General features: G+C 34.9%; 1 long non-coding RNA gene across 1 annotated transcript in view; it reads right to left on the bottom strand.

Moving 5' to 3' along the window:
- Positions 1 to 15,513, bottom strand: part of LOC146993025 (uncharacterized) — a 255,416-nt gene extending 239,903 nt beyond the window's left edge. The window contains exon 1 of the long non-coding RNA XR_015039090.1: positions 15,006 to 15,513. This is a non-coding gene — a long non-coding RNA (uncharacterized LOC146993025). The remainder of the gene's footprint in view (positions 1 to 15,005) is intronic.
- Positions 15,514 to 16,119: the final 606 nt, after the last annotated feature.

Below are 16,119 nucleotides of genomic sequence, written 5' to 3'. Positions count from 1 at the left end.
TACGTATGGTTAGGTTATTTAATTACGGCAAAGCCTCGAAGGCTATCTCCTAAGGGGAGGGATGCCTTCGTGACGGACTTTCTAAGGGAAACTGGCTCGTATACACGTTACACATGGGGAAAAACACGAAAACACTCATGTAGCCAACCTGTTCACGGGATTCGAACCTCGGACCGAACTACCAGTGTTCAGCGATTTTACTGCTCGGCCGCTGGATTCAGAAGAGATTTTTTCGTGTACGTATCCGACATAACTCAAAAACGAATAAGGACTGCTATAGATATAGTTGTGCACCTCCCGTTTTGGTGGCAATCGGCCGCACCAGAAGTAAATAAATGTACATATATGTGATGTACCAGCTTTTGTCAGGAATAAATAGATTGTTTAAGAATCATCAATGTAGTCGTAGCTTAAATTATCAGACGATAGTTTTAAAAAACAGGATCCATTTATTATATTTCAGGAGAAAATAGCAATTACAAAAATCTGATATATCCGGAGTAAATAAAAAAGAACTACTAATAACATTTTGTATGAAGTTTACTGCATCGTGACATTTAAGAAAAAGCCCCGATTCTCTTTTGCGAGTCTTTTTATAGCCTCTGGAAAGGCGGAGCTTCCAAGAAATGACGTCAGCCAATCCAGTTCGCTTTAAATATCTCCAGAACATTCTAAAACTGTACGTGTAGAAAAGGCGGGAAAAACAACTTGACTACGGGGTTGTGGATTTAATTCCACGTACTTTCAAATAAGAGAACGTCGCCATTAAAAATGAAAAGAACATACAGTTAGAAATTTATTTTACTATGGAATTTTATTATTACATATATATATATATATATATATATATATATATATATATATTGATATACATTTATTTTTTACCTCTCCTTTTCTTATCAGTGTATATACATATATATATATATATATATATATATACCCACTCTGTTACTTGGCTCCGTGAGCTCAGTTTTTTTTTTATTCTTATATGTCGGTAAAATGCGCAATTCCTTTAAAAATGATTGAATTATATTGTTCTTATCGTCCTGCTACGATGTTTATGGCCTTAGTTAATCTGCATGCAATATTTGTAGAACTATCAACGATTTAATAATTGTTTAAGTGCGGCTAGGCCTAATTTTCTTTTACCATAGCAGCCATATTTGTTTACATTTGAAACTTAACAAAATAGTAAATTAATACTTTCTGCACCTTCAATGTCATTTTGCCGAGCGGAACCAAACAGAAACTTTTAGTTTGGGCACCGAAAAATGTGCTTTTTTGCCTTTTCGCCGAACGGCTCGTTTTTGCGTAGAAACTGTAATTTTAACACTAATTCTTTTTAATTGTTTTAACTGTATTTAGTGTTTTATGTTGTTCTATATATTTCAAATTTTAACGAAGATATTTAATGAAGTCATGTGGTGTACACATCAGATTTTTTATTTATTTGTTGAAACCATAATAAGCAGCATATATAGACAGAAAAGTGATAGCAATGGGTTGAGGGAAATGAACTGGAAACAAACCAAAACTACTACATAACTGCAATTCATCTGGCTTTGAGACGTAAAGTATTCCCTCTTTCCATCAATGGTACAAGCCTCTTTAGAACAATGGGATTACGAGTACCTGGACCAATCTGTTGCGACCTTTGAAGTTTGTTAACGTTTCGATGTCATTAGAAGTATCAATCTTTAGGATACTCCTGTGTAACAGATATAGTAGATGTTTGTAGTGAAATATATCACATATTGAGATTAAAGTGTTCAAAGTAGTTAAGGGGAGTCATACACCTTAAACACTTATGATCTTTGAATATGCGACTGTTGCAAGACTTGAGATAACTTATTTATTTTAAAAGCAATTACTTCCAACTTTTTATGGCTCACTACATAATACAGCTGCTCTCTGAAATCGTAATCAGAAAGGTTGTGTTGCCACAAATATTGTTATAATTTAATCCGCTTTGTGACAAAAATTTTCGTCATGTTTCCAGGTTGCGCGCACAGTTTAAAATTATCTGTTGCATTATTTAATTCCATAGTTTATATATAGCTTTTATAACATTTGTAAACTACTGTAAACCCAAAAAAACTGAGAATTTCATGTTAAATTTTTATTTTATTTGGGAGTTGAGTTTATAAAATGTATTTTCTTAAAAATATCTGTAATATTTTCGTGCATAAAATTTTTTAATATTAAAATATTCATCATATTTTTGGTTCAGTTAGAAAATAGTGCCCATACCCCAGTGAAACCCCCTGCCATATAGCCCCAATGAAATTACATCTAATTTCTAGTATATACCATTAGTCATTTTTAAAATATCAAGCGCGCAAGTTGGAAAAATGAAGAAATATTTTGCCACAGAGCAGATAAAATTACAAAAATATTTCTGGCAACACAAACTTTCTGGTTACTAGTTTCCAAAGCAGCTATATTATGTAGTCAGCTGTAAAAAGCTGGAGGTCATTACTTTCAAAATAAATAAAATATCTCAATTCTTGCAACAGTCACATAATTCGAAGCTCATAAGGGGTTTAAGGTATATGAGCCCCCTTAAACATTTTTGAAAAATTTTGGGCTGCCGCATCACGAAAGTGTTTCTGGAAAAAAATGTGCTTTACGTCAGCATTAAAACTACAGATTGAGATTTATACATCTTAAGATTTGACCAAGGAAAATGCGTAAGAATATTTCGAGTGGTACATAATCATATTTGAAATAAAATATAAGGAAAAACAATATTAGACATTTATGCTCTGTTTTCCCCATGCGAGGAGCCCCACCAGCGGCCGAGCGGTAAAATCGCTAAATACTGGTAGTTCGGTCCGAGGTTCGGATGCCGCGAACGGGCTGGCTGCATGGGTGTTTTCGTGGTTTTCCCCATGTGTAACGTGTATACGAGCCAGTTTCCCTTCGACAGTCCTCTACGAAGGCATCCCTCCCTTTAGGCAGATAGCCCTCGTGTGCTTTGCTGTAATTTAATAATCCAATCCTGAAAACTTTCAGTTTTTTTTTTAGCCCATAAGGGCCATTAAATTTTTGGCATTTTATAGACATTAGGTTAATTGGAAAAGAACCGCTCCGAATTTTGATGGAGAATACCCCGGGGGGCGGAAGGGTCCGAAGGTCACCACCACACGAAAGGACTCTTTCAGCTCGCCGCATATTTGGAGTGTCGCCATGCCGCACCGACACCATACATTTGCAAACATTCATGACTTTCCCGGGATTCGAACCCGGGACCTCCCACACGGTAGTCAACGACGCTTACGACTATACCGATTGAGCGGCACGTAGAATTTAAACTAAGAAATCATGCTACTGTTTTCCAGCCGGAGTTCCAAAGAACTCTTAGCAAAGCAACCCCATGGGCAAAGGAAAGCATCGTAGAAGAGGCTATACTCTGTAGAGACATTAGGTATATTTTTGGAAGCAGGAAAGATGGAAAATAGCAAGCGCCTTCGCCGGGAATCGAACCGCGGACCTCTGGAATACCGGCCCAGCGTGCAGAACCACTACACCACAAAGGCACGTTAGGAAGGCGGGAGAAATGTCTTATATACTCCCCCTTTTAAAGAGCGACTCGGGTTTTTAGGGGACCCAATCGCCAAATCCTGGGTGTGGAAGAGGCCCACCAGCGGCCGAACGGGGACTTCGCTGAACACTGTAAGTTCGATCCGAGGTTCGAATCCCGCGAACGAGCTGGCTGCATGGGCGTTTTCGTGGTTTTCCCCATGTATACGAGCCAGTTTACCTTAGAAAGTTGTCCACGAAGGCATCCCACCCCTTAGGCAGATAGCCCTAGTGTGCTTTGCCGTATTCTCAATACACCACCACCACCACCCCATGTGAGGAAGAAGGCATAAACTAATTATTTCCACATCAATTGAGAGTAAATACTTTAAGATCAGCACATAAATAATTTAAGACTAGTTATATTTACTAAATCAGAAGAGAAAAAAAAAAATGTGAAGAGATTTGCCAGCTATTTAAACATTTCCGTTTTGGGAAATTTACAGAGTTTTTAATCATTTTCCGGATTTAAATATCTTTCTGTTCATAAAAATTAGGAATGATTTTAATTTTTATGAATATAATATAAATGATAGCTAAATAGGTAGAAAGGGTGGATAGGATAGACAGATAACTTACATACCTAGACAGCTGTAACCATGAAAAAACAAAAATTCAAGTAAAATTGTTAACCGAGAAAGAAACGTAATTGAAAGGAATTAAACACAAGTGTATTAAAAGCATGGAAGAAATCTTTTTAACTTATGAAAGCAATTTTTTCCCAGTGGCGGGCACTTGCCTATTAACGGCATTGACCATTTTATTATGGAGGCACCTAACAGGAGGCCACCAGCACCTCCTATGAAGGGACAGGCAATTTTATATCCATGCCTTCTCCGGGATTCGAACCTGGGCCCTTGGGTATCGCAGTCAGGCTCCCCTAAACACTCTTTCCTAGCAACTACACATCTCTTCTTTAAAGTTAAGAATCAATAGACTGGTGGAAAGAATTATTCTGTATGCCGCTGCTATTTGGGGAACTAACATCTGTTTCCAAATGAGACGTTCACTACTCTCTATACAGCGATACCAGCTTTTTCTCATTTGCAAGGCTTATAGTACCACGTCCACGGCAGCCTTATAAATTATCGCAGGCACACCGCCTCTGGACTTGTGAGTTGAACGAAAGGCTGCAGTGGTTAACGTAAGCAGGCTACGACACTCCATGAGTCTCTGGGGACAAATCTATATTCATACTGATTATGAGCATCACATACCGCAAGCTCCCTGCCACCGTGCTAAAAATAACCTTGTGGACACAATCTACTTTCATAGAACACAGGACTCGGGATTTGCAAATGGCGTTTTTCACTGATGGCTCTAAAACTCCAGGGGGCATGGGAAGCAGATTATGTATATTTTCTTTAGGAGCTTTAACGTACTCTTCTTCTTCAAGTGCCTTGTAAGCACGTGTATATCTCTTTTTTGCATTTTATAAATGTCGTCTGCTCAGCCGGGGCTGCCCAGGGCTGCGGCCTGGTAGCTAGTGATTGACTCCCGCCGAGTTGGTAACCAATTCTGCATGGATATACCTATACCTGGGTCGGAAGCGAAATCAGCGGTTTGCCTCCTCTAACCACAATACTGTATGGGCAGCCAGAAAGAAAATAAAAGAAAAAAAAAATAAGAAATCTGAAAAGTTTCAAATTTTAAATTACGTCCAAAGCGGCGTTTTTTTAACATTTTGTGTTTTACCTTTATTTATTTAATATCACGTTCTTCGCACATAAACCATAAAATTCAGTTCAACAGCAATATCACAAAATAATTTTAAATTGGGCATATCCTTAGAATTTCCGATACACAGTCTCGCGCGCTGGAGATAAATTTTTTTTTTTTTCTGTACAACTTTGCCATGGCTCGCTTTGAACTCCTCGAGTTTGTTAATGAGAAATTCATTAAAGTTTTACAGAATATGAAATCGAGAATAAAACAAATTCCCAATTTGAAATTTGGGCTTCTAGATGTCCATATTCGCAGTAAGATTACGTTATCCAAATTGTATGGCTCTAGTTACCGTTGTTTTACCAAAATGCGAGAAATATACATACATTTATGCCGATCTTTATTATTTAATTTCCTCAAATATAATAAACTAAATTAAACTAAACTCTGTAGCGTAACAGCCCTAATGGGCCAAGATCTGCAGTGGCCGGAAATCTGCTTTCTTGACTGTGGGCCCCGGGGGCGTAAAAGCATATGCTCTAAGCAAATGGTCAGCTTGTCGCAAAAATCTCCAGTGTTTAGTCTCCAAGCGAACTTGATACTCCTTTTATCGACCCAAGTGATAGAAATCAAGGGATGAAAGGTTGATCAGACCCTGCCCAGACCGGGAATCGAACTCCGGACCTATGGTGCTCCTGCGCGATGCGCTACTTCAAATATAATAGAAGGCGATAATATTCGGTGGCAACACTTTGAAAAGTGAAACAGACATTCAGAGTAATTCCACGCAAAATCGCAAAACGAAAACTATAGTCGCTCAGGGACAGAGTCCCTTTGATCTAATAAGGTATATAACAGAGTACATGAAAACAAAGTAGTCTCATTACTTATCGCCATAGCAAGGCCATGAATATTTTAACGCAACAATTTTTTTAAACCCCTGGAAAGAAGTGTCTCTCCCAGAAGACAGAAAATTGAGCCATGACGTATAAATGTTTAATTCAAAGTTATAGTTATTCAAATCAAAATACAGTAAAAATTTATATAAAATCCCAAACACATTAAATGGCATCAAAACATAGGGGAGAGTAGCCTAATTTGCACCAATTTTGTATTTTTCACTATATAGAAGGACGGAAGAAGTGCCAATAAAAATTAGGTAGTAGAAAAAAAAAACTCACTAAGTGTACCTTCAAAATAGAACCATTTATTAAATTTTAAAAATTATGGTACTATTCGGTTTCGAGGGCCGTAAAAAATCGCCAAACTATTGTTGATGCCAATGCTGCCAAAAATAATTGCGGCAACCCTAATAATTGCGGCAAGAAAGGAAGTATAATAGTAAATAACTATTTAAGATTGATGTTTTAATTTAGATGAAAGGTTAATTTCACATAGTAATACTTTTTTTATTATTATAATTTATACGAAAAGGCTAAACATGATTGAATGGTAGCATAAGAGTAAATTATTTCAGCTCATTATTATAATTTATATAAAAATTGCTAAACATAACTGAATGGATGCCTGCATCGCTATTTCGCTCTCGACTTACCGCTAAAGCATAATTTCATCTCGTTGGTTGTTCAAACGTAATTTTCTATAATGAATGATGCCTTTTCTTTGAAAATATTCTCGGTAAAGTGCAGAATCGCTCACTTATTTGTTTGCCGCTTTTTACAAGGGTAAAAACAATTGGATTTTTGTCAATATTCTGTTACTTTTTAAGTGAAAATAGGTCGATGTGTACATAGATAAAGTCAAGGGTGTGCGCAGTGCCATTTTGTGCAATTCTAGGATATTTTTTTAAGTGAAAATAGGTCGATGTGCACATGGATACCGAGTATGTGCAATTCTTAAAAACTCGTCAAGCAGTCGGTGATTCTGCACTTTACTCAAAATTCTATTGCCGAGTTTTCGTTATGAGCAATTCCCAAATTGTTAAATCCATAGGATATCAAAAAAAAGGATTTAAAAATTAAAATAGTATTTCAATGGCGTCTTAAGAAATATAGAACTATATAAACTTACGCAATCTGAAATCAGCGCGTACACTAGATTTGGCGCGCTGTTAAATGGGAGCGTTTGCTAGATTTGGCGCTTTTGCGCGTACATTTTCGCTGCACTTTTTTTACGGCCCTCGAAACCGAATAGTACCAAAATTATTTATAACAGTTAAAAATGAATTCAAAAAATCGTGTCATCGGTTCAATTTAGGAAACCGGTTTCCTTATTTGGACCGCTAGTTTCCTAAATTGGACCATAAACTTTCTTAACGGCAATTTACAACAAAAGAACCTTTTAATTGCAGCACAAACTCCAGCACACCGAGTATGTATTCAAGCGTGAGATTTCATGCATTGTATCATTTCTTCCTTAGTTTCTTCACATAATATACAAAACCATGAATCAGTTTCTTTTTTATGTTTCTGCATTTTGTTAAACTTTGGTTTTCGTATAACCGCTATTTGTATGGGCTGCTTGTTATTTCCACTGCTTTCTGGGTTTTCCACTGCTTTCTGCACTGCGAGAAGACGAAGGGCCAGTTGGATTTGGATTTTTTTTTTTTTTTTTTTTTTTTTTTTTTTTTGGCTCGTGGTGATATTTTTTCAAGAACTGTCCTAAATCGTTTATTTTCGTTATCACTTCTATCTTCATCATCATCACTACTAGAAGGTGAACTTCGTCTCGGAGACGAATGGTTGCCATTCCCGTAATTTCTTCGAAGGGTAGCATTCTAGGGTTAATTATAATTTATCCATGAAAACATGTCGTTGCCGAAATCGGACCGGTTCAATTTCGGCAACTGTTTTCGGTCCAACTTGGGAAACTTGAATATTTAATGCTTGATATTATACAGAAACGTCAAACTAACATAGCCTTCCAAAATTATAATTGAAAATTGTAGCTAAGTAAGCACGTTTTGTGATGGTATAATAAGGCATGCAATTACTTACGTTTAATTGCTTTCACACTTATGTCGAAATAAGAGATTTTCTTCTTAGCCAAGCGAATAACACTTCTCTCAATGTAACCAAGAAGCGTTTCTTTACAAAGACAATTTCATTAACCTCTTCTACATCTACATACAGTGGGTACAAAAAGTATTTGCACACATACATTTTTGTTCACAATTTATAAGAAAATGCATTAAGAAATACAGAAATTGGCATTTAAAAAATAGAATAAGCTTATTCATTTAAATTAATTACAAAAAATACAATAATATTAATAAAAAAACATTTTTTGCAACAATATTAAAATAGCTTATGTCAAAAAAGTATTTGCACACTCAACTTTAGCAAATTTGCATTTTTATGCTATTATTTGACAGTCATCCCGCAGTATATAACATACGTAAGACGACTATAAAAGGAGGTGTTGTCGAAACGTTATTAGTTGATTGTCGATTTCAAATTGTAATGGTATAATTCAAATTGTAGTGGTAATAGGTAAAAAAGTAAATGTTTGCTCCTCTACTGTTCGGTATATTATAAAACATCATAAAGAAAGAGGATCTACATCAAATAACTTGTGCTGTGGACGCTCAAAGAAACTTTCACTGCGAATAAAGCGAAAAATCATAAGAGAAGCATCGAAAAATCCATTTGTTAGTGCAATTACTTTAGCCAATGATGTCGCTTCAACATCTGGAGTTCAAATCTGTGCCCAAAGTGTTCGAAATGTTCTGCACGATGCACACATTTATGGGAGATCTCCAAGGGAAAAAACCTCTCATAACTGAACTAAATAGACTGAAGAGACTTGAATTCGCTAAGGAATATATCAATATGCCAATTGATTTTTGGAAAAATGTCATACTCTCCGACGAGAGTAAGTTCAATATCTTTAAATCAGATGGCAGGAAATTAGTTTGGAGTACTTGTACTGCTTTTCATACCAAAAATGTGTTACCCACAGTTAAACGTGGAGGAGGTTCTGTTATGATTTGGGGGTGCATGGCTAGCAAAGGAGTTGGTAATTTGTGTTTCATTGATGGGAATATGACATATTGATGTGTTGCGAGATAACTTGCCACAAAGTGCAATAAAATTGGGTATCAGTAATTCGTTCTATTTTCAGCAAGACAGCGATCCCAAGCACACTACCGGTATAACACGAATGTGGTTGCAAAGCCCACTAGCGGCCGAGCGGTAAAGACGCTGAACACTGGTAGTTCGGTCCGAGGTTCGAATCCCGCGAAAGGGGCTGGCTGCATAGGTGTTTTCGTGGTTTTCCCCATGTGTAACGCGTATACGAGCCAGTTTCTCTTAGAAAGTCCTCCACGAAGGCACTCCTCCCCGTAGGCAGATAGCCCTCGAGGCTTTGCCATAATCACACACACACACACACACACGAATGTGGTTGCTTTATAATGTACCCAGAAAACTTGCCACTCCACCACAATCACTAGACTTAAATCCTTTGGAAAATTTGATTCTTTGGATTTAAAAATAAGAAAAAGGAAGATTTCAAGCAAATCTGCCCTTAAACATGCCTTTATTGAAGAATAGTCGAATACTGACCCTACTGTTACAAAAATATAATTAAATCAATGCCAGCAAGATTACAAGCAGTAATAGATGCTAAAGGAATGCATACTAAATGTTAGTTATTTGAAATTTGCTTATATATTTTATTTCTTTTGTATTCATGCAGGTGTGCAAATACTCTTTTGATACGAGATATTTTAATTTTGTTACAAAAAAGCATTGTTATTTATATTATTGTAATTTTTCTGTTTGTTTTGGATGATTAGACTTATTCTGATTTGGCAATACAATTTTTTTTTATTTCTCAATGCTTCTTTTTATGAATTGCAAACAAAAATGTAGGTGTGCAAATACTTTTTTTACCCACAGTATAACAAAATGCCTATGTCAAATCTCGCAGATATCATTAGTCTTTGTGTATCATACAGCTCCAAATTAGGCTACCTTCCCCTAAATAAATTTGCCTCGAGTGATGATTCTTTTGGCATTCAAATAAACGCGCACTGCTACAAATCTGTGGGACGAGCAAATGGTACACCCTAGTATTCTAGATTTACTATGATTACAGCTCATCTGGTAAGCGATTTGGAAGGAATTTGGCGTTTTGTTTATCTTCATTGACTTCATTGGAGTTTATATAGTTATAGGTAATAAAACGTTTTCCTAAATAAACAGTTATTTAATTACCATGAAACAAGTATTTGAAGCATATTGGAGAATAAAAATATTTTTGTTTGCCTAAGCACACGGAATTTCAAGTAAAATATAGCAAAACAATCGAATTTTATCTAACTGGGTCTTAAGGGGAGTTGGAACCCCAAAATCTTCAAAAAATTGTGATTTCGGATTTTTGCATTTTCAAATTCTCTACACTTTTATCTTTTTGAAAATACCTTTCTTTAATCTCTATGAAAATTAGAACTGTAACAAAATCTAGTTTTAATTTGTCATCTACTGCTTTGATCAATGAGGATTTTTACATAAAAACGCGTTTTTCTCCAAATGTGATTTTTTTTATACTCGATGTACCTTTTCTCAGGAACTACTGCTCACAGGTATCTAAACTTTTTATGGCTTATTTATTAGGTTCCGTAATATTTACTGAAATTAGCTTTTTGTAATAAACTTAGAAATTTTTTTTTTTTGTGTGAGAAAAGTGCTAAATTTTACTATGCCTAACAAAATATTCTGTAATTTACTCTAAAATTCAAAATGCTTCAAAAGCTCATTTCGGTATAATCAAATAGGTATACTTTAATTACAGAAAAAATTTCAAGCCTGTATCTACACCAGATCTTGAGAAAAGATACATTGAAAATGGCCAATTTAACATTGTCGGTATAGGGGTTTCTGATACCCCTTAAGATATGTGTATGAGTGTATTTTGTATAATTTTTAATTTGATATTTTGTATAATTTTAATCTTTCTAAAAATACCATTCTCTAATCTCTATGAAAATTAGAACTGTAAAACAATCTACTTTTAATTTGTCATCTACTGCTTTGATCAATGAGGATTTTTACATAAAAACGCGTTTTTCTCCAAACGTTATTTTTTTGTACTCGATGTACCTTTTCTCAGGAACTACTGCTCACAGGTATCTAAACTTTTTATTGCTTATTTATTAGGTTCCCTAAGATTTACTGAAATGAGATTTTTGTAATAAACTTAGAAAAAAAAAAATTTTTTTTTAATTTTTTGTGTGAGAAAAGTGCTAAATTTTACTATGCCTAACAAAATATCCTGTAATTTACTCTAAAATTCAAAATGTTCCAAAAGCTCATTTAAGTATAATCAGATAGGTATACTTTAATTACAGAAAAAGTTTCAAGCTTGTATCTACAGCAAATTGTGAGAAAAGGTACATCGAAAATCGCCAATTTAACATTGTCGGTATAGGGGTTTCTGATACCCCATAAAATGAAACACGGCTTGTTATTGCAAGTATTATACTAAAATTAAAGAAGTTAATTATTAGATATATTTACATAATATATATATATATACTTTAATGAAGCATATTTTTCTGTTTCATTAAAGTCAAATTGTCTGTTCATATTTTGTAATATATTTGTAGAAAAGAAGCATTATATAAAGAACCACAAATGTTTATAAATTACATATTTGTCAAACGATACGTGGCGATATATTGGCTTGGTTTATGTGATTACGGCAAAGCACTCGAAAGCTATCTGCCTAAGGCGACAATTGCCTACATGTAGGATTTTCTAAGATAAAAAAGAAATATATGTTACACATGGGGAAAACCACGAAAACGCCAATGCAGCCAGCCCGTTTGCCTGGAATCGAATCTAGGTCAGAACTACCAGTGTTCAGCGACTTTACCGCTCTGCTGCTGGTAAGACCGTGATGACATCGTACTGAAAACCTTCATCTTTAGCAAACGACTTGCTGTGACGTATTATTGATATATGATGCTGTGTGATTACATTTAATGAAACGAATTTGCTCAAAAAGTATGTTCAGCGCTATCGTTTAAATTTATTCAATAATTCACAGAAATATACTTTAGTCTTATCGTTTTGGCATTATATAATGGAAAATATAAAATTGATTTAATAAATTGAAGGCAATTTTAAATTTACGTGGTGTTGAAAGAAAAACAAAGTCACTCGTATAAAAAAAAGTAAGGCATTAAAACAAAGGTGCCTGAAGTGCGGCCCAAAAGTCTTTAAAATACGGCCAAAACGCAAATTATGAAATTATTCAAATTTACACCTTTTTGGGTACTATTCGGTTTCGAGGGCCGTAAAAACATTGCAGCGAAAATGTACGCGCAAAAGCGCCAATTCTAGCATACGCGCCCATTTAACAGCGCGCCAAATCTAGCGTACGCGCTGATTTCAGATTGCGTTCTGAAGTTTACATAGTTCTATATTTCTTAAGATGCCATTGAAATACCAGTTTAATTTTCAAATCCTTTTTTGATTTTAAATCCTTTTTTGATATCCTATGGATTTAACAATTTGGGAATTTCCCATGACGAAAACTCGGCAATAGAATTTTGGATAAAGTGCAGAATCACACACTGCTTCACGCGTTTTTAGCGAAATAGCGATGCAGGCATCCATTCAGTTATGTTTAGCAATTTTTATATAAATTATAATAATGATCTGAAATAGTTATTTACTCTTATGCTTCCATTCAGTCACGTTTAGCCTTTTTCTTATAAATTATAATAACAAAAAAGTATTATATGAAATTAACCTTTCATCTAAATTAAAACATCAATCTTAAATAGTTATTTACTATTATACTTCCTTTCTTGCCGCAATTAAAATATAAATAAAAACATCTTAGTATGTCATGATGTATTAATTGCAAAGTCCCATTCAACTGAAAGAAAAATTTGAAAATGTTTCTTTATTGGAGTTTTAACAAAATTACCTACCCCGCGATAAATATCCTAATTTTCACAATCATGTTTTATTAATGTCTTCAGCTTTTGGCAGTACCTATATTTGTGAACAATTGTTTTCAAAAATGAAGCATACAAAAAACTAAAATACGACGAAGATCACTGACAAACATCTTGAAAATGCATTCAGAATTGCAACCTCGTCCATTGAACCCGATATCGATTTGCTTGTTCAACAAAAGCAAATTCATCCATGTCATTAATTTGAATTTTTTCCATTTTAATGAAATCCAAACTAAATTAAACTAAACTTTTACAATTTAATGATAAATATGTACCTATACATATCTAACTCAAATTTTAAAATATAAGAATGAAAGAAGTTAATTTATTTTAATAAAACACCATAGTTTAATGGGTTATTCAATTACGGCAAAGCACACGAGGGCTATCTGCCTAAACGGAGGGATGCCTTCGTGGAGGACTTTCTAATAAAAACACCACAGAGTTAATTTTTATTTGAATTTGTTGTTTGCTGTATGTGGGGCTTCGCAAATGTTTTCCTTTGCAATGCGACTCTCAAACGGTCATAGGCCAAACCCATGCATTAAACGATTAAATATTAAATAACAGCGACGGGTTTTTATTTCATGGACTCGTAGACTATATGCAATATGCGGTAAATCTTCAAATTATGGTAATTTGGCGATTTTTTGGCGAAACTATGGCGACCAACCCTGCTACAGCAATCTGCAAGTTTTTTTTTTTTTTTTTTTTTTCTCGGACGCAATTTTGTTTTCACGAAGTCAAGTTTTTTATTATTTTTTTTTTAACTGAACATTTTTTCCAACAATCTGCTAACCGAATTACGCTTATGCTAGAACTTTTATGGAACAAAAGTGCTTAATCATGACAAAGATTAGGCGCGAAATTGGGAGAAAGAGTAGAATCGTCCACTGCTAGCCGCGTCTTTAAGAATTGCATATACACGGTATCCATGTACACGTAGATCTATTTTCACTTAAAAAAAAACATCCTAGAATTGCACAAAAATGGCATTGCGCACACTCTTGACTTTATCCATGTACACATCGACCTATTTTCACTTAAAAAGTCAAAGAAAATTGACAAAAATCCAATTCTTCTTACTCTTGTAAAAAGCGCCAAACAAATAAGTGGGCGATTCTGCACTTTAGCAGCGAAATTGTTTCTAAGTGCTTATTAGCTAAAATCCCGATCGGAATTTTCCGGAAAATATCAAATGACATGTCTCATGATCTCTCATTTCTCGGAGACAAAATAATCTGCGATTCGAACTGTGTACTTCTCAGATTATTGCTGAAGTCCTAGCTAGTAAACTTTATCGCCTTACCAAAATGTCGCCAAACTACCTGTTACCATATTCCAAGGATTAGCACAATATGCTTTTATGCGAATATGCTCTTTTACTTCAATTTACAAAAAGCCGAATCTGTAAACAAAATAAATATACGATTATTAAACGAATTACTAAAGAAATAAGAGAACGAATGAAAAATAATAAAGGGTTTTGAATATTTTACATGTCCAGCTTTGGGCAGCGACGCTTGCAGCTTTACTTTTCTGCCGCCCATTTGATATTCCAGCTTGGGTGCTTAGACTTGCACAACCATTTTCTAACCGAAGTTAAAAGGCGCCATTAAATTTTGAACCAGCTTAGTAATGTCGGTGCTTACGTATTAACTAAAGGTACGAACTTAACGGTGGCAAGTTGGTAGTTTTCGCGCCTTTTTTTTATAAAGGTTCCCAAACCGCCCATACTTATCGAAGTTTGTAAACATGATCAACATATGAAGAAAAAAAACCTGCTTTAGCAATACTACATTATAAAGAATAAAACACTTACGTTCCTCTGCAAATCTGTCATTCTTCTCCGTAAATCTTCGCTCGAAGCTCGCAGTTATCTGTTTCGTTTAAAAATCTTCACAGAACTGTGGACACTAGCAAATTCCAGAAGTGTGTTAAGTTGGAGGCAGAAAATATCATCATTTATTTGTAAGAACCACTGGAACCTGGAATACAATAAATGAAAAAGAACGCATACGAAAGTGTCGACATTGCTTGACTGAAGATCTGTAATCAGCATGTTTGTTTGAAGAATGGTTTTGCACATGGTTACCAGAAATTGGCACATTCTGAACATTTGGCGACTTCTTCTCGGGTGTGGGCAATAACGCGTAAATACTGCTAGCCAAATATGTGTAGGGTGTATCTATGATGCGTTGGCTATGGCTGCATGGGCGTTGTAATTTCATATTAGTTTACTACCTGTAAACGGCAGAGTTTTGTAGTATGCATTGTTTAAAATCACTTTTAAATAAAATTGTTTATTTAAAACCTTCGCAGAAATTTGCCGTATAGCTGAGTTTCTTAAACTTTTTTCAGTCGCGACCCTTTTTTATGACTGAGAATTTTTCTCGACCCCCAGTACCAACATAAAATTTTGTAAGACCCCATAAGTATGGCGCAAATCTGACACACGCGTGAGTGAAACTGTCAATTTTTCACCTGTACGGCAGATTTCGGTCATTAACTTTAATTTCTAATTTTAAGACATACAAAAAAAATTTTAATAAGTAACAGACGAAAAAAAATAAAAAATTTTAAATACGTAACAGACGGAATGACAGCGTGATGTGCAAAGCGAGGAAAATGAAAAGTTTACATTATAAAAAATCTCATGTGTACACCACACGACTTCCCTGTACGGAATATTAAATTATAGGCATTTTTTCTTGCATTTCATTCAAACTTATTGGATTGAATTAAATCTGCTTCGCCGACAGCGCATAAACCACAATAGAGTAAATGCATTCTTTAAAATTCACTCTAGTATTTGTTTACCATAGCGATATTCTGGCGCTAGATTCACTTAACAGTATTAAATTTCGTTCATATTATAACTCATAATGCACAAAATTGATATCATTTAAAGAATAGAATTATCTAATCGTTGCCAC

Source organism: Stegodyphus dumicola, chromosome X2 (genome assembly GCF_044657685.1).
Source record: "Stegodyphus dumicola isolate Sdum_Otavi_A_Nest chromosome X2, ASM4465768v1".
Classification (NCBI taxonomy): domain Eukaryota; kingdom Metazoa; phylum Arthropoda; class Arachnida; order Araneae; family Eresidae; genus Stegodyphus; species Stegodyphus dumicola.
This window is presented reverse-complemented; position numbering and strand designations above follow the sequence as displayed.